The sequence below is a fragment of the Diorhabda sublineata genome, chromosome 1 (assembly GCF_026230105.1).
Source record: "Diorhabda sublineata isolate icDioSubl1.1 chromosome 1, icDioSubl1.1, whole genome shotgun sequence".
Classification (NCBI taxonomy): Eukaryota; Metazoa; Arthropoda; class Insecta; order Coleoptera; family Chrysomelidae; genus Diorhabda; species Diorhabda sublineata.
The window spans coordinates 14,009,516-14,030,436 of record NC_079474.1 but is presented as its reverse complement, the minus strand read 5'-3'; the positions used below and the strand labels follow the sequence as shown (position 1 = coordinate 14,030,436).

At 31.3% G+C, this 20,921-nt stretch overlaps 1 protein-coding gene across 1 annotated transcript in view; it reads right to left on the bottom strand.

The window, feature by feature from the left end:
* Positions 1-20,921, bottom strand: part of LOC130449345 (GAS2-like protein pickled eggs) — a 97,092-nt gene that overhangs the window by 52,523 nt on the left and 23,648 nt on the right. The window lies entirely within an intron of this gene.

Genomic DNA, 20,921 nt, shown 5'->3' with positions numbered 1-20,921 from the left:
TGGGAGTCAAAGATCCATAAAGATCCGAAGAATGCGAAGAAGATGTCAGTGTTGTTTTGGAATGATCCAGTCTGGGAATTATACTAAGTTGAATAATACAAAAAAAACAGTAACATACTTCAGATGTTGTAAATATTTTATATACTATATAATAGCTCTGCTACGACTTTAAAAAATCTGAAGCAACCACAAAAAACTTGGTGAAGTACGACTTTAGGTAATTATAAATAAAAATAAAAACAAACTTTCCAGTATTGTCAAATTGAAGTACTTCTTGAATATTTAATACTGTTTAAACGATACCTCCTTCTTGTCCATCCAGCTTCCATTAAAATTTTCCATAACATCATGTATCAGGGGAACTTCCTGAGGAGAAATAAGGTTCTTCCGTTCCTCTTATGTAACGGGATCTGGAAGCATCGATATACTCATCATCATGTCTTATTTCAATAAAGTTTCCACCCTCTAATGTGAAATTCTAATCTTTCAAATGTATTCAAAATATTTACGTATCTTAATGAATCTACAATGAACGTTTTTTGTCTTGAGGCGTTTTATCATCATAGTGCTCCTGAGTTATCCCCATTCATTCGTTCAACGTAGTGCCAAAAATTAAACAACAGTTGAGATGGTTTGGTCAAACAGGAAGACAAGAAGAGGCAGATCCAGAAGAAATATCGAAAACATATGAAAAACAAAAGACTGAACTGGAGACAGGCTAAACAGGAAGCTAAAGATAAAGTTGAATGGAGGAGAAATATCACATTTAGGACTATGATTCAAGAGGTTGCGGATTAGTAAATAAGTAATACATAAAACAATAATCTTTCGACCCCAAACTGACCGATTCCTGACCCATGGTATTCCATGTTGATATATTTTTTTTTGGTATTCTGAATAAGCTTTCTCTTATAACTTTGTTAATGTCCTAACAGCATGCAATTAACTTTCTTTCCGATACGCCTGTGTCAGGAAAAACCAACTTAGCTACATCACTCTACCTTCCACGGCACCCATCCTATTTCTTACTTACACGAGACATTGAATAAGGACGCACTGTCTTGTGACAGTATATATCGAAACTTAGTTAACTCAAACAGAGCTACGCTACTCCTAGAGATTAAGCACGCGCGACAGAGTTTAATGTTACTTTTTGTAGATATATTTGTTTATTGTTTTGAGACAACGAGGTCTCAATCTTGAGATATGTATTAAGTTCTCACAAAAAAAATACAATAATATATTTCATATAAAAAACCTCAAAAAAGATGTTGAAGGATAGATTAAAAAAAAATTTTTTACTAGAATATTTACGAGATACGTGCTTTTCATTCTGTAAGAATATTTTAACCTCTGTTGTTAAATCTACGTTTTATCTGATGTGAATCTACAGTTACAGTTTAAAAACTTGTTTCTTATATTTACCGGCAGTTTGTTTTTTAAGCTCTTTCGCAACGTAATCTTCCAATGTTTGTAGAACTACTTTTTTCTTATCTATTAACTTTGCTTCATTGTTTGTTTGCTTGTGAGTGAATCCACAATCGTGCGACACATTTTGAAATACTTCAACACCTTCCGAATTTAAAACACTCACTAGGAATTCATATATTTCTGTTCCCAATATGAGGTTATGATAAAAAAACAAGATGAGCAAGATTAGGTGATTTAGGTGGCCACCAACACAAATCAAAAGCAGAATAGAATCTGTTTATAATGACTTGTGTCCATTTTAAGCAATTAAAAATTGATTTAAGTTGTCTAAGTCCTGGTGACTACTATGGAATAATATTAAATTAGTGGATTACGGTCTAAAGAGGCCTACCGCATGTTATGTTTTACTATGAAACCCAAAAGAGATTCCATGGAGTGGTATGGGAAAGGAGAGTCAGTAACAAAAAAAGCAAAGTTCACAGAAAGGACCAAAAAAGTGATTGCGACAATATTTTAGGACTGGTACAACCATGAACGCGGCATATTACCCTGACCATTCAATACGGAAGAGCGTGCCGGCGCGCTCTTCGATTCCTAACAAATGGCTGCCGTATTGAATGAGTTAATAACGTAATTGGGTCAACAAATTATCAAAAAAGCTTCGTTATAATGCTCCAGTCCACAATGCACTACTACACAAGGATGTGATTTCAATAAGATTGAACACCCACCATATAGCCCTGATCTAGCCACATCCGACTATTTTTGTTCACAAAGCTGAAGGCCGAGTTAATCTAAGACCTTTTTTCGATGTTAGACTAAGAACTCATGGATCGCATCACGTATAAGGCATTTGTCGTTTTTAGTATTAGTTGATATTTACCAATAATTAAAGCAAAACATTCAAGTTGGAATCAAATTACAGTCTATCTAATATGAATTATGTTTCAGGAATTTTCCGCATCACTTTGTTTATCATATGATGAGGATCGATTTCACTTAGATATTTTTCCTTTCCCGTAAATTTTTCACTGAATTTCACTTAATTAATTAACTGTTATTGACTTAACCTATGGAACCAAACAACTCCTTGGTTCAACTGAGACTACCTGATAAAAAAGTTTGTTCATGAAGCTCATGTGTATGTAGATTAAACTATACTTTCAATGAAAGGCCCACAGCATTTTACACAGTGATTTTCTTCAGTTTTGGTTGATTCCTTCTTTGACTTTTCAATGTTTTTCTCCGATATTTCCCAAACACTTTCTACGACCTTCGGTTGCGCAAAGTGCATTTTCTTTATCTCAAATTTGATGTTGCTGTTGTCTCCGCGATCTTGACGTACAATTTTGATTTCGATTTTAGGATACTTAAAATTTGTTAAACGCGAATTTGAAAACTGTCGTAATAGATAAAATATTAAGTTCGGTTCTGTACATCCTTTCAATCCGTTGCTGCCGTGCATGTATGTACATATTCACATTGAATTGCATAATTTGAAACAATTAGTCATTCCTCTCTTAAGAACATTATCATCATTTTATAAATGAAACGTTTATTGTCGATATTAAAATTTACGTAGCAGCTAATTTCAATGTGTTTGGAGTACCACGAATGTTTGGTAAAATAGAAATGAATCGGAAGTCATTCATTCGGTTAATTTACATTGAAAACGTGCAGTTCGTGAGCATCCGGAAAACTGTCAATTGCAAGCGACTATATTATACAATCATATGGAAGCAATACTGATTAAGAAACAACTAAAAATTTGAAAAAAAAAGCTGGTTTTAATTTCATTTTTTAACATACTAAGTAATGGTATTTCAGATACGATTTCATCGGTTAATATTTTAACTGCATCGCCCTGTATTTGTAATTATTTTGGAGTAAATATATTGTTTCTAAATGTACTATAGTATGGACTATTTTAAAGTGAAATATAGAGGATGTCCCATAAATAATATCTGAAAACTGTAAAAGATACATTATATAGAATACGTTAGTTATAAACTACGATAGAAAACACATCAAGAAGAAAAAGAATGAACTAGATCTCAAATATAGGAAATTAGACTTTACTCAGCTTTAGCTTATTTGCAAATGAATTAATGTTTAATTAGTTTTTACGGCCGTACGCCATCTCGTGATTTCGTGAATGTGTTAACTCGTGATCGTGGTTGTTATGAAGATTAGACAACTCGTGATTTTCATTATTAAATGAAACACAAAATTATATATATATATATATATATATATTTACTGTTTATTTCCATAAACAATATTTTACATTCTAAACACTTAATAAAACTCAAAAAAGCAATAAAAAATAATATATTTTGTATATATAAGATACCTGTTTCTCAAATTCATATTCTGTTATTTTATTTGACTAACTTAACTCAACCTAACCTAACCTAATCTAACCTAAACGTTCTTAAATTAAACGGCAATAACAATTGCAAGTGTTCATTATTTTGTTATATGGAATTTTACAAATTACGGCTTTCAAAAATTTCAAAAATTCATTTGCCTATTGTAAATTATCCAGTACCAACCTAATGTTAAAGAATACGTGCATCAAACGCACAGATTATATAGGAAAGTGTATCGAGCGCACATTTGCAGGTATAAAGACAAATTTAACAACAGAGTAACAGAGAGTTGATACTTTCTCATCAATTCAAATAATGCGATTATAGTTATAGTCTCCTAACCTAACCTAACCTAACTTAACCTAACCTAACCTAACCTAACCTAACCTAACCTAACCTAACTTAGTCTAACCTAATCTAACTTAGCCTAACCTAACCATTTTTAAATTAAAAGGCTTTTTTGCGCAATTTTTCAATTATTTTGAACGTAATACCAAAAATGTATTCATTCTTGGAAAGAATAATTTTTGTTCAATATTTTATATAATATTAAACATTTGCTCATTTTGGAAAAGCTTAGATGTTGCTGATGGTTTTTCGTTTTATCTTAAGGATAATAATTATTCAAAAGTTCGTATGTTTGCCCATCTCTAGGACTCACTTCGGCAGATTAAATTTTCTTGTACGCTTGCAATTTAAAAGATTTACAAATTCTATTATTATTAATTAGTATTATTTTTTGAATTTTCCAATTTCACAAAGTGGTTTATATACTGAATTTCAAGTAATACTCTTAACGAATTCGTCACGAGTATTATATACTCAAACTACCTTTTCGTTTACCTAAAATATCCTCGTTTCGAGTTGGCGTATCTCAACGGATTCAAAATTTTCGATAGTTTTAGTGGACCCGTTTTTACTTATATTATAAAAAACATTATAAAACATAGGTGGAACTGGAATGTCTATAATAAAAATAATAATTTTTGTTAAATTCATCGGATATATGACACATTTAATTCACTTAGGTGAAATTGGCTTTGAATCAGATTAAGAGATTTAAAAGGTTTGTTTGAGAAAATAAAATTCAAGGAAAAACGTTTCGATATTATCCAAAATTGAATAAGAAAACTCCGCACTTGTCTAATATCGATTGGGCTGCTACACACATTTCTCATTGGGTTTTTGCCGTGACTGCAAATTGATCAATAATAAGGTCCCGGTATTTGCTTGCCTACACTTTAAAATAAATCAAAAACGAAATATTAAAATGACTATACAGTAAGATCGTTCTAGATGGCGAGAAAAAAGTGAATTAGTATAAGAATTTATCATTTTTTTTTTTTAATAAAACATATACGTGGGTATCAAATTACAAGATTGTGTATCTAATATGAATTATTCATAATAATTATAGGTTATGTATTAGAATTTCAAATAGACTTCTGTCAAGCATAATTAAATGATTGGGAATTGATGACCTTGGTTAGCATTGCACTTATCCCAACGTTGAATCAATGAATAAAAGGATTTTGCTCTTGATGTTGAGCAAAGCATAATTGGATGCTTTTCTTTTATATACAGAGCAAGCACAAGGAGGCAAACCTTATTACACACACACAACAACTAGTTCGAGTGGTGCCAATCGTGTGGAGATTCCTATGGACATTAATCTAGAACTTCTATATGTTGTAGGGAGAGACGTGCCTTTATAGCTGATTCCACAGGTGTCTTCAGGCGAACTCTTTGCATCTTCTTTGGTGGTATCGGTAAAACACGGTCAGTTCAGTGACCTTTCTTCTATGCTCTAAGCTATCCACGTTTCTTATCAACTCTGGATCGCCGTTAAATTGATGAACTCTCTTCTATATCCTGAGGATACGCTTAAGAGCCGTGTTCCAAATATGGGCCTTGGGATTAGAAGCTGTTACGGGGTATACAACTTTTTGGTTTTTGAGAAGACTCCAAGTTTATGTGAAGTTTCCTTAGCTAATTCGGCAACGTGACTATGGTAAGACATATAGCTCCCAACCTTAATGCCCAACAAGCGAATTTGCAGTGATGGTGATATTTTATGTCCAAACAGGACCAAATCCTGAGCTGAAGTGTCAGTCTTCTTTGTAAAAACAGCAGACTGGATATTTCTTGCATTTAATCCAATCATATACCTTCCACCCTATTCCAGAATGTTTTCAAGATCGGTATTAATGGCGGTGATCTCTTGCAGTCCACGAAGCACAAGGGGGCAAACCCTGTTACACACCCAACAACTAGTTCGAGTGGACATTGATCTGGAACTTCTATAGGTTGTAGTTTCCTGCAAAGACGTGCCTTCATAGCTAATTCCACATGTGTCTTCAGGCGAACTCGGTGTCGAGTAGGTTTTCCAAAAACTGCTCTAGGTGAGATTAAGTTGAACAACTCCGAAGAGCATCTTCTTTGGTGGTATCGGTAAAACACAGTCAGGTCAGCGAAATTTCTTCTATACTCTAAACTATCCATGTTTTTGGTCAACTTTGGATCGCCAATAAAATGATTTACTCTCTTGAGTCGAGCATCCTGAGGATATGCTTGGGAGCCGAGCACAACTCCAAAGATGGACGAATCTGGGCCTTGGTATTAAAAGCTGTTGCGGAATGTATAACTTTATAGTTTTTAAGAGGGTCCCAAGGTTTTGTGAAGTTTCCTTAGCTAATTCGGCAACATTTAATCCATGGATTCAATGATTTTGCTTTGGATACTTCTAAGTGCCCCAAATTTCAGAATAAACAGATTTCGTTACCATTTTTTGTAAAGTAAAACTTAATATTAATACGTCCTTATTCACGTTTCAAGATACTAAAGCATATACAGGGTCGGACAAAATGGTCATCATTAGGTAGTTCTATGAATATTGCGAATACCGAAATTCAAACGAAACTGCGAATAGAAGTCCATGCCCTGTCCAAATATTATAGTAAAGGTATTAAACGGTTGTTTAAGTTTTATTTTCGTTTATTTTGCTTTTATTCGTCGATTCTTTTCAGATTATCACATAAAGATACGATAAAAAGACAATTCAAAACAAATAATTGACTTGAAATTAATTAATAAAATAAAATAAAAACAATATTATCAATCATAACTGTCATAGTAACAAAACATTTTAATATTTAAAATTTAAATTAATCATTAATATGGAGACACGTTTGTTATCTTAATAAGGTTCATCGTAATTGCGAAATATATACGGGGTGTGTCTAAAAGATGGATTTATAACAACTTTCAAAATAGTCTTATTTTATACTTAGTTTGTTATTTAAACAAAAACCTCGTGTACTAGGATTGATATGTCCGTTTAATGTTTACAATTAATCGATATTATGAGAAAAAAGCAATATTTTGCTATCAAATCACGTTTTCTAATAACAAATTGAATAAATGTTAAAACTGAGGGAAAATCAGCACATAAATCATTTTTAATTGTATTATCAGGTACGAAAAAAAAATATCATTATAAATTATTGATGTCTAATGCCTCAAAATTCTAAATTCAAAAAAACGGAATTCGTTTAAGGCTTAGATAGTTTTAGAAAACATTCCAAAGATAATTTTAAAATATTTGAAAGAATCAGCAACAACACTTGCTAGGGATTTTTGATCCTGAATCACCCATTTCGAAGCTTACAAAAAAAGGCAAATGATTTACTTTATCATTTGAGTTCTACTCAACATTCTGCTTAATGTACGAATTCCATCGCAACTGCAGTATCAAATGGAAAGATATTAAAAGATAAATTAAAAAATTATTGATCATTAATATTACACAAGAAAAATTTACAAATTCGGCCATGATATCTATCGAATCCGAATGACTCCTCATTCAAAAGTAGATAAATTTGTTCGTAAAATCACTTTCAAAATACACTTTGAATTATTTCATTAGATAAAGTTCATCGATATCAATTTAATAAAATCTGATAAAAGATAAATTTGCTGTTTGAATTTCGTAATGAAATATAAATAAAATTGATTCAGAATAATAAAACTATATTATAAAATATTAACAATTGGAATAAATCGAAAACATTCTGTGGCATTCACAATAATTATTACGAAATCTCAAGTACGTTCATTCAGGCAAAACATTTGTCTAGAATCCGGTGAATCATTCTTCCCAATATTTCAAACCGCATCGAATAGAATTAATTTAATCGTCAATAACTTTTATAGTACAGTCGAAATAATCCACATCCTATCTTTTTCACGTTTTACATCACCTTCTCAAGAATTACACGTTTACGAAATTACAATATATTTCCGTTAATTTCAATCAATTCCATAAGCGCACTCAATATGAAGAAGATGCTTAAAGAAACAGGAATTAACACCTGGGAATAATTGGACAAACCTTAGAATCTTCAGCTTGTATTCAGGATATTCAGCGGAGACAGAAAAGGGCCAACATCTAATATGCAGATGATACCTTCGTGAATTTTATCTCCAGTCACAGTCAAACCAGAAAATAAATGTGTCTTTATCAAAAATCACATTTTTTTTAAATAAAAATGCTGAGATGCTACGTTTTCTTTATCCCGTTCTGTTGATTTGAGTCCTGGACCTTCACCAAAGATATGAACCAAATATTACAAGCATTCGAAATCTGTCTTTAAAGACGAATAAAAAGATAATACTTCTCTTTAACGATTTTGCAAAGTGAGCTACTATCTGGAAGCTATAGAGCTTATGCTTTCAAAATTGAATGTAAATACCGCAACCTTTAATTATGGATAGCCTCGCCCTCAAAGGAAGGTGTTGGTGTTCTTTAGTTACTTACAGAAACGATAAGAACTGACAGGAAGTTATTCAGACTCACCGGTCAGTTTCCAGTAAGCACAGCTCATCTTCACTCAATGGAAGAGTCCTCTCCGACCAATTGATAGAATAAGACAGAAATCTCTTCGATTGTTTCAGATATGTTTCCATTTTATTTTCGTTTCGTCACTTTTTTATGACCAATAAAAGGTTGTGGTTTTGTGCACTCCCGCGTGGCCAGGTACCCGCTTTGAATTAACTTTATTGTTTATTTCCTACGAGTTCCACGATTGGGTGCAGTTCCATATTAGCTTTGACTCTACTTTATATCAGCGAAGTTATCGAAGGACTGCTCTTCTACTGCCCTACGATAAGAACTGACAGGAAGTTATTTAGACTCACCGGTCAGTTTCCAGTAAGCACAGCTCATCTTCACTCAATGGAAGAGTCCTCTCCGACCAATTGATAGAATAAGACAGAAATCTCTTCGATTGTTTCAGATATGTTTCCATTTTATTTTCGTTTCGTCACTTTTTTATGACCAATAAAAGGTTGTGGTTTTGTGCACTCCCGCGTGGCCAGGTACCCGCTTTGAATTAACTTTATTGTTTATTTCCTACGAGTTCCACGATTGGGTGCAGTTCCATATTAACTTTGACTCTACTTTATATCAGCGAAGTTATCGAAGGACTGCTTTTCTACTGCCCTACGATAAGAACTGACAGGAAGTTATTTAGACTCACCGGTCAGTTTCCAATAAGCACAGCTCATCTTCACTCAATGGAAGAGTCCTTCCGACCAATTGATAGAATAAGACAGAAATCTCTTCGATTGTTTCAGATATGTTTCCATTTTATTTTCGTTTCGTCACTTTTTTATGACCAATAAAAGGTTGTGGTTTTGTGCACTCCCGCGTGGCCAGGTACCCGCTTTGAATTAACTTTATTGTTTATTTCCTACGAGTTCCACGATTGGGTGCAGTTCCATATTAGCTTTGACTCTACTTTATATCAGCGAAGTTATCGAAGGACTGCTCTTCTACTGCCCTACTTGTCCATTTTACATTTTGAAGAATGCTGAGATGTCTAGTCAGGTCTCCAGGCTTCATGTTCTATTCCTTTATTGCTTTACTTTCTATTGAAGTCTTCAATCTAAAATGACTTGTACGATTAGCGCTGCCGTGGGACATAATTGTATCATAACCGCCCTTTGCAGTTGATCTAGGGTTATTACCCAATAATGGTTTTTGTTCTTAACCACTATATGTTAGCTGCATAGGCTATGATAGGTGGACCAATCTGCGGCAGTTATATAAATCAATTCGATTCGAGATTCCCGAGATATTTCATATCTGGCTTAAGGGCTAGTTCAACACCGTTCATTCTGAGGGTTATTTAAAAGTACTAGATCATCAGGATAGGTTGCATTTGATTTCATAAGACATCATCATGCATTTCGACTACTAATGACTATATTAGTGGTGATGCTACTGCCCTCTGTCTGGGCATCTGTCTCTCGGTTTTTTCAGTTATTGCTTATGCGTTGAGGTTATGGTAAAATGCGGCCAGACGCAGGAGAACGTGGAAAAGAAACAGCGTCTACAGAACACTCAATAAGAAACACAAAAATTACATAAAACAAGGTAGGGGGAGATTCAAGACGTCGCGAAGTGGAGGCTTCAATACATAGAGAAAACAACTTCACAGTATTGTTTTCTTCTTCGTAAAAACTTAGTCATTAATTCTCTTATGTATCTTCTTAAGTCTTTGCTATCGCTGATCCTCTAGCTTTCATCAACCTTTTGGTTTAAACGTCCAAGATTTGTCGTTGTTTTCTGTTTATGAATGGGTAGCAGCTACAACTGTCGGCACGCATGACCAATGCGCTATCATAGTTCAGAGACAAAATTAAATTAAGCAAAGTGTAGCTTCAACTGGAAGGGAGATAGTAACAATGTGGAACAATTATTATAAATCGACTAACGGTGTATATAATTCTACTGTACTAAATGATCGATCATTAGCATTTGTAAACTTAATATCGGCATGCTACACGGCTCATGTCAAGGTGGGCTGAATATGTGTAAGATCCAGACCGCCATATAAGGAATCACCAATCAGTGAAAGTGTTAGCACTCCACGGTCAAGTCAATCTCTTCACAATCACAAAGGACATTCTTCTTAGGGATATGTTTTTGAAGGTGTGATTTTATATATTATATAAAATACCTTGAATTTAGATCGAATAGGAATTTTTTTAACAAATAAATCATAAAGAAACATAAATAAAAGGGATAAAAGATCGAAAATTCACTCTAAAGAATATCGTTAGGTTTATAATCAGTTTGGTCGATGACCCAATGGCTTTCATTACACTTTTGATGAGATTTAAACGAAATAAGTCAGATTTTTGCATCTAACGAGACAAACAGTCAAGACAGTGGATTGGAAAAAAAACTGAGCAAAAAAATTATGTGGAACAACAAAAAAAACGATACAAACGTGAAAAAAAAACAAATACAAATGATGAAACTATTTTTAGATTTAAAAAAATAAGTAGAGTCCAAGAAATAAGAAGAGGGGATTACATATGAAAAAGGTTTGTGCAAGGTACTTAATGTTGATCAAAAGCTCGCTCGGATAAAAAATTCAATTCAAACTTGGATATCTTCAAACGTATTCCGAATGAATGTTCACATCATTGTAAATGAAACTTGAATACACAATTCACTTTATCAAAACTACAGCAAAAACCGGTTTTTCGACCAATTAGATCATGGGCACATTGTTTTAGGTTTAGGACATTCTTCTTAGGAAAATATTTTTGAAGGTGTGATTATATATTATATGAAATATCTTGAATTTAGATCGAACAGAAATTTTTTGAACAAAAAATAAAAAAGAAACATAAAGAAAAGCGTTAAAAGTTCGAAAATTCACTCTGGAGAATATCGTTGGGTTTATGATTAGTTTGGTCGATGACCCAATAAGCTATCGCTATACTTTTGATGAGGTTTAAACGAAATAAGTCAGATTTTTGCATCTAACGAGACAAACAGTCAAGGCAGTGGATTGGAAAAAAAACTGAGCAAAAAAATTATCTGGAACAACAAAAAAAAACGGTACAAACGTGAAAATTAACAAATACAACGATAAAACTATTTTTAGATTTAAAAAAAGATAAGAGATTACATATTAAAAAGCTTTATGCAAGGTGATTGCTTAATGTTGATCAAAAGCTCGCTCGGATAAAAAACACAATTCAAACGATTGTTTGGATATCTTCAAACGTATTTCAAATGAATGTTCATATCATATTAAATGAAACTTGAGTACACAATTCACTTCATCATAACTACAGCAAAAAACAGAAAAGAAACATAAAGAAAAGGGATAAAAGTTCGAAAATTCACTCTATAGAATATCGTTGGGTTTATGATCAGTTTGGTCGATGACCCAATAAGCTATCGCTATACTTTTGATGAGGTTTAAACGAAATAAGTCAGATTTTTGCATCTAACGAGATAAACAGTCAAGACAGTGGATTGGAAAAAAAACTGAGCAAAAAAATTATGTGGAACAACAAAAAAAAAACGATACAAACGTGAAAAAAAAAAGAAATACAACTGATAAAACTATTTTTAGATTTAAAAAAAGATAAGAGATTACATATTAAAAAGCTTTATGCAAGGTGATTGCTTAATGTTCATCAAAAGCTCGCTCGGATAAAAAACACAATTCAAACGATTGTTTGGATATCTTCAAACGTATTTCAAATGAATGTTCATATCATATTAAATGAAACTTGAGTACACAATTCACTTCATCATAACTACAGCAAAAAACAGAAAACAAACATAAAGAAAAGGGATAAAAGTTCGAAAATTCACTCTATAGAATATCGTTGGGTTTATGATCAGTTTGGTCGATGACCCAATAAGCTATCGCTATACTTTTGATGAGGTTTAAACGAAATAAGTCAGATTTTTGCATCTAACGAGATAAACAGTCAAGACAGTGGATTGGAAAAAAAACTGAGCAAAAAAATTATGTGGAACAACAAAAAAAAAACGATACAAACGTGAAAAAAAAAAGAAATACAACTGATAAAACTATTTTTAGATTTAAAAAAAGATAAGAGATTACATATTAAAAAGCTTTATGCAAGGTGATTGCTTAATGTTCATCAAAAGCTCGCTCGGATAAAAAACACAATTCAAACGATTGTTTGGATATCTTCAAACGTATTTCAAATGAATGTTCATATCATATTAAATGAAACTTGAGTACACAATTCACTTCATCATAACTACAGCAAAAAACAGAAAAGAAACATAAAGAAAAGGGATAAAAGTTCGAAAATTCACTCTATAGAATATCGTTGGGTTTATGATCAGTTTGGTCGATGACCCAATAAGCTATCGCTATACTTTTGATGAGGTTTAAACGAAATAAGTCAGATTTTTGCATCTAACGAGATAAACAGTCAAGACAGTGGATTGGAAAAAAAACTGAGCAAAAAAATTATGTGGAACAACAAAAAAAAAACGATACAAACGTGAAAAAAAAAAGAAATACAACTGATAAAACTATTTTTAGATTTAAAAAAAGATAAGAGATTACATATTAAAAAGCTTTATGCAAGGTGATTGCTTAATGTTCATCAAAAGCTCGCTCGGATAAAAAACACAATTCAAACGATTGTTTGGATATCTTCAAACGTATTTCAAATGAATGTTCATATCATATTAAATGAAACTTGAGTACACAATTCACTTCATCATAACTACAGCAAAAAACAGAAAAGAAACATAAAGAAAAGGGATAAAAGTTCGAAAATTCACTCTATAGAATATCGTTGGGTTTATGATCAGTTTGGTCGATGACCCAATAAGCTTTCACTACACTTTTAATGAGATTTAAACGAAATAAGTCAGATTTTTGCATCTAACGAGACAAACAGTCAAGACAGTGGATTGGAAAAAAAACTGAGCAAAAAAATTATCTGGAACAACAAAAAAAAACGATACAAACGTGAAAAAATAACAAATACAACGATAAAACTATTTTTAGATTTAAAAAAAGATAAGAGATTACATATTAAAAAGCTTTATGCAAGGTGATTGCTTAATGTTGATCACAAGCTCGCTCGGATAAAAAACACAATTCAAACGATTGTTTGGATATCTTCAAACGTATTTCAAATGAATGTTCATATCATATTAAATGAAACTTGAGTACACAATTCACTTCATCATAACTACAGCAAAAAACAGAAAAGAAACATAAAGAAAAGGGATAAAAGTTCGAAAATTCACTCTATAGAATATCGTTGGGTTTATGATCAGTTTGGTCGATGACCCAATAAGCTATCGCTATACTTTTGATGAGGTTTAAACGAAATAAGTCAGATTTTTGCATCTAACGAGATAAACAGTCAAGACAGTGGATTGGAAAAAAAACTGAGCAAAAAAATTATGTGGAACAACAAAAAAAAAACGATACAAACGTGAAAAAAAAAAGAAATACAACTGATAAAACTATTTTTAGATTTAAAAAAAGATAAGAGATTACATATTAAAAAGCTTTATGCAAGGTGATTGCTTAATGTTCATCAAAAGCTCGCTCGGATAAAAAACACAATTCAAACGATTGTTTGGATATCTTCAAACGTATTTCAAATGAATGTTCATATCATATTAAATGAAACTTGAGTACACAATTCACTTCATCATAACTACAGCAAAAAACAGAAAAGAAACATAAAGAAAAGGGATAAAAGTTCGAAAATTCACTCTATAGAATATCGTTGGGTTTATGATCAGTTTGGTCGATGACCCAATAAGCTATCGCTATACTTTTGATGAGGTTTAAACGAAATAAGTCAGATTTTTGCATCTAACGAGATAAACAGTCAAGACAGTGGATTGGAAAAAAAACTGAGCAAAAAAATTATGTGGAACAACAAAAAAAAAACGATACAAACGTGAAAAAAAAAAGAAATACAACTGATAAAACTATTTTTAGATTTAAAAAAAGATAAGAGATTACATATTAAAAAGCTTTATGCAAGGTGATTGCTTAATGTTCATCAAAAGCTCGCTCGGATAAAAAACACAATTCAAACGATTGTTTGGATATCTTCAAACGTATTTCAAATGAATGTTCATATCATATTAAATGAAACTTGAGTACACAATTCACTTCATCATAACTACAGCAAAAAACAGAAAAGAAACATAAAGAAAAGGGATAAAAGTTCGAAAATTCACTCTATAGAATATCGTTGGGTTTATGATCAGTTTGGTCGATGACCCAATAAGCTATCGCTATACTTTTGATGAGGTTTAAACGAAATAAGTCAGATTTTTGCATCTAACGAGATAAACAGTCAAGACAGTGGATTGGAAAAAAAACTGAGCAAAAAAATTATGTGGAACAACAAAAAAAAAACGATACAAACGTGAAAAAAAAAAGAAATACAACTGATAAAACTATTTTTAGATTTAAAAAAAGATAAGAGATTACATATTAAAAAGCTTTATGCAAGGTGATTGCTTAATGTTCATCAAAAGCTCGCTCGGATAAAAAACACAATTCAAACGATTGTTTGGATATCTTCAAACGTATTTCAAATGAATGTTCATATCATATTAAATGAAACTTGAGTACACAATTCACTTCATCATAACTACAGCAAAAAACAGAAAAGAAACATAAAGAAAAGGGATAAAAGTTCGAAAATTCACTCTATAGAATATCGTTGGGTTTATGATCAGTTTGGTCGATGACCCAATAAGCTATCGCTATACTTTTGATGAGGTTTAAACGAAATAAGTCAGATTTTTGCATCTAACGAGATAAACAGTCAAGACAGTGGATTGGAAAAAAAACTGAGCAAAAAAATTATGTGGAACAACAAAAAAAAAACGATACAAACGTGAAAAAAAAAAGAAATACAACTGATAAAACTATTTTTAGATTTAAAAAAAGATAAGAGATTACATATTAAAAAGCTTTATGCAAGGTGATTGCTTAATGTTCATCAAAAGCTCGCTCGGATAAAAAACACAATTCAAACGATTGTTTGGATATCTTCAAACGTATTTCAAATGAATGTTCATATCATATTAAATGAAACTTGAGTACACAATTCACTTCATCATAACTACAGCAAAAAACAGAAAAGAAACATAAAGAAAAGGGATAAAAGTTCGAAAATTCACTCTATAGAATATCGTTGGGTTTATGATCAGTTTGGTCGATGACCCAATAAGCTATCGCTATACTTTTGATGAGGTTTAAACGAAATAAGTCAGATTTTTGCATCTAACGAGATAAACAGTCAAGACAGTGGATTGGAAAAAAAACTGAGCAAAAAAATTATGTGGAACAACAAAAAAAAAACGATACAAACGTGAAAAAAAAAAGAAATACAACTGATAAAACTATTTTTAGATTTAAAAAAAGATAAGAGATTACATATTAAAAAGCTTTATGCAAGGTGATTGCTTAATGTTCATCAAAAGCTCGCTCGGATAAAAAACACAATTCAAACGATTGTTTGGATATCTTCAAACGTATTTCAAATGAATGTTCATATCATATTAAATGAAACTTGAGTACACAATTCACTTCATCATAACTACAGCAAAAAACAGAAAAGAAACATAAAGAAAAGGGATAAAAGTTCGAAAATTCACTCTATAGAATATCGTTGGGTTTATGATCAGTTTGGTCGATGACCCAATAAGCTATCGCTATACTTTTGATGAGGTTTAAACGAAATAAGTCAGATTTTTGCATCTAACGAGATAAACAGTCAAGACAGTGGATTGGAAAAAAAACTGAGCAAAAAAATTATGTGGAACAACAAAAAAAAAACGATACAAACGTGAAAAAAAAAAGAAATACAACTGATAAAACTATTTTTAGATTTAAAAAAAGATAAGAGATTACATATTAAAAAGCTTTATGCAAGGTGATTGCTTAATGTTCATCAAAAGCTCGCTCGGATAAAAAACACAATTCAAACGATTGTTTGGATATCTTCAAACGTATTTCAAATGAATGTTCATATCATATTAAATGAAACTTGAGTACACAATTCACTTCATCATAACTACAGCAAAAAACAGAAAAGAAACATAAAGAAAAGGGATAAAAGTTCGAAAATTCACTCTATAGAATATCGTTGGGTTTATGATCAGTTTGGTCGATGACCCAATAAGCTATCGCTATACTTTTGATGAGGTTTAAACGAAATAAGTCAGATTTTTGCATCTAACGAGATAAACAGTCAAGACAGTGGATTGGAAAAAAAACTGAGCAAAAAAATTATGTGGAACAACAAAAAAAAAACGATACAAACGTGAAAAAAAAAAGAAATACAACTGATAAAACTATTTTTAGATTTAAAAAAAGATAAGAGATTACATATTAAAAAGCTTTATGCAAGGTGATTGCTTAATGTTCATCAAAAGCTCGCTCGGATAAAAAACACAATTCAAACGATTGTTTGGATATCTTCAAACGTATTTCAAATGAATGTTCATATCATATTAAATGAAACTTGAGTACACAATTCACTTCATCATAACTACAGCAAAAAACAGAAAAGAAACATAAAGAAAAGGGATAAAAGTTCGAAAATTCACTCTATAGAATATCGTTGGGTTTATGATCAGTTTGGTCGATGACCCAATAAGCTATCGCTATACTTTTGATGAGGTTTAAACGAAATAAGTCAGATTTTTGCATCTAACGAGATAAACAGTCAAGACAGTGGATTGGAAAAAAAACTGAGCAAAAAAATTATGTGGAACAACAAAAAAAAAACGATACAAACGTGAAAAAAAAAGAAATACAACTGATAAAACTATTTTTAGATTTAAAAAAAGATAAGAGATTACATATTAAAAAGCTTTATGCAAGGTGATTGCTTAATGTTCATCAAAAGCTCGCTCGGATAAAAAACACAATTCAAACGATTGTTTGGATATCTTCAAACGTATTTCAAATGAATGTTCATATCATATTAAATGAAACTTGAGTACACAATTCACTTCATCATAACTACAGCAAAAAACAGAAAAGAAACATAAAGAAAAGGGATAAAAGTTCGAAAATTCACTCTATAGAATATCGTTGGGTTTATGATCAGTTTGGTCGATGACCCAATAAGCTATCGCTATACTTTTGATGAGGTTTAAACGAAATAAGTCAGATTTTTGCATCTAACGAGATAAACAGTCAAGACAGTGGATTGGAAAAAAAACTGAGCAAAAAAATTATGTGGAACAACAAAAAAAAAACGATACAAACGTGAAAAAAAAAAGAAATACAACTGATAAAACTATTTTTAGATTTAAAAAAAGATAAGAGATTACATATTAAAAAGCTTTATGCAAGGTGATTGCTTAATGTTCATCAAAAGCTCGCTCGGATAAAAAACACAATTCAAACGATTGTTTGGATATCTTCAAACGTATTTCAAATGAATGTTCATATCATATTAAATGAAACTTGAGTACACAATTCACTTCATCATAACTACAGCAAAAAACAGAAAAGAAACATAAAGAAAAGGGATAAAAGTTCGAAAATTCACTCTATAGAATATCGTTGGGTTTATGATCAGTTTGGTCGATGACCCAATAAGCTATCGCTATACTTTTGATGAGGTTTAAACGAAATAAGTCAGATTTTTGCATCTAACGAGATAAACAGTCAAGACAGTGGATTGGAAAAAAAACTGAGCAAAAAAATTATGTGGAACAACAAAAAAAAAACGATACAAACGTGAAAAAAAAAAGAAATACAACTGATAAAACTATTTTTAGATTTAAAAAAAGATAAGAGATTACATATTAAAAAGCTTTATGCAAGGTGATTGCTTAATGTTCATCAAAAGCTCGCTCGGATAAAAAACACAATTCAAACGATTGTTTGGATATCTTCAAACGTATTTCAAATGAATGTTCATATCATATTAAATGAAACTTGAGTACACAATTCACTTCATCATAACTACAGCAAAAAACAGAAAAGAAACATAAAGAAAAGGGATAAAAGTTCGAAAATTCACTCTATAGAATATCGTTGGGTTTATGATCAGTTTGGTCGATGACCCAATAAGCTTTCACTACACTTTTAATGAGATTTAAACGAAATAAGTCAGATTTTTGCATCTAACGAGACAAACAGTCAAGACAGTGGATTGGAAAAAAAACTGAGCAAAAAAATTATCTGGAACAACAAAAAAAAACGATACAAACGTGAAAAAATAACAAATACAACGATAAAACTATTTTTAGATTTAAAAAAAGATAAGAGATTACATATTAAAAAGCTTTATGCAAGGTGATTGCTTAATGTTGATCACAAGCTCGCTCGGATAAAAAACACAATTCAAACGATTGTTTGGATATCTTCAAACGTATTTCAAATGAATGTTCATATCATATTAAATGAAACTTGAGTACACAATTCACTTCATCATAACTACAGCAAAAAACAGAAAAGAAACATAAAGAAAAGGGATAAAAGTTCGAAAATTCACTCTATAGAATATCGTTGGGTTTATGATCAGTTTGGTCGATGACCCAATAAGCTATCGCTATACTTTTGATGAGGTTTAAACGAAATAAGTCAGATTTTTGCATCTAACGAGATAAACAGTCAAGACAGTGGATTGGAAAAAAAACTGAGCAAAAAAATTATGTGGAACAACAAAAAAAAAACGATACAAACGTGAAAAAAAAAAGAAATACAACTGATAAAACTATTTTTAGATTTAAAAAAAGATAAGAGATTACATATTAAAAAGCTTTATGCAAGGTGATTGCTTAATGTTCATCAAAAGCTCGCTCGGATAAAAAACACAATTCAAACGATTGTTTGGATATCTTCAAACGTATTTCAAATGAATGTTCATATCATATTAAATGAAACTTGAGTACACAATTCACTTCATCATAACTACAGCAAAAAACAGAAAAGAAACATAAAGAAAAGGGATAAAAGTTCGAAAATTCACTCTATAGAATATCGTTGGGTTTATGATCAGTTTGGTCGATGACCCAATAAGCTTTCACTACACTTTTAATGAGATTTAAACGAAATAAGTCAGATTTTTGCATCTAACGAGACAAACAGTCAAGACAGTGGATTGGAAAAAAAACTGAGCAAAAAAATTATCTGGAACAACAAAAAAAAACGATACAAACGTGAAAAAATAACAAATACAACGATAAAACTATTTTTAGATTTAAAAAAAGATAAGAGATTACATATTAAAAAGCTTTATGCAAGGTGATTGCTTAATGTTGATCACAAGCTCGCTCGGATAAAAAACACAATTCAAACGATTGTTTGGATATCTTCAAACGTATTTCAAATGAATGTTCATATCATATTAAATGAAACTTGAGTACACAATTCACTTCATCATAACTACAGCAAAAAACAGAAAAGAAACATAAAGAAAAGGGATAAAAGTTCGAAAATTCACTCTATAGAATATCGTTGGGTTTATGATCAGTTTGGTCGATGACCCAATAAGCTTTCACTACACTTTTAATGAGATTTAAACGAAATAAGTCAGATTTTTGCATCTAACGAGACAAACAGTCAAGGCAGTGGATTGGAAAAAAAACTGAGCAAAAAAATTATCTGGAACAACAAAAAAAAACTGTACAAACGTGAAAATTAACAAATACAACGATAAAACTATTTTTAGATTTAAAAAAAGATAAGAGATTACATATTAAAAAGCTTTATGCAAGGTGATTGCTTAATGTTGATCAAAAGCTCGCTCGGATAAAAAACACAATTCAAACGATTGTTTGGATATCTTCAAACGTATTTCAAATGAATGTTCATATCATATTAAATGAAACTTGAGTACACAATTCACTTCATCATAACTACAGCAAAAAACAGAAAAGAAACATAAAGAAAAGGGATAAAAGTTCGAAAATTCACTCTATAGAATATCGTTGGGTTTATGATTAGTTTGGTCGATGACCCAATAAGCTATCGCTATACTTTTGATGAGGTTTAAACGAAATAAGTCAGATTTTTGCATCTAACGAGATAAACAGTCAAGACAGTGGATTGGAAAAAAAACTGAGCAAAAAAATTATGTGGAACAACAAAAAAAAACGATACAAACGTGAAAAAAAAAAGAAATACAACTGATAAAACTATTTTTAGATTTAAAAAAAGATAAGAGATTACATATTAAAAAGCTTTATGCAAGGTGATTGCTTAATGTTAATCAAAAGCTCGCTCGGATAAAAAACACAATTCAAACGATTGTTTG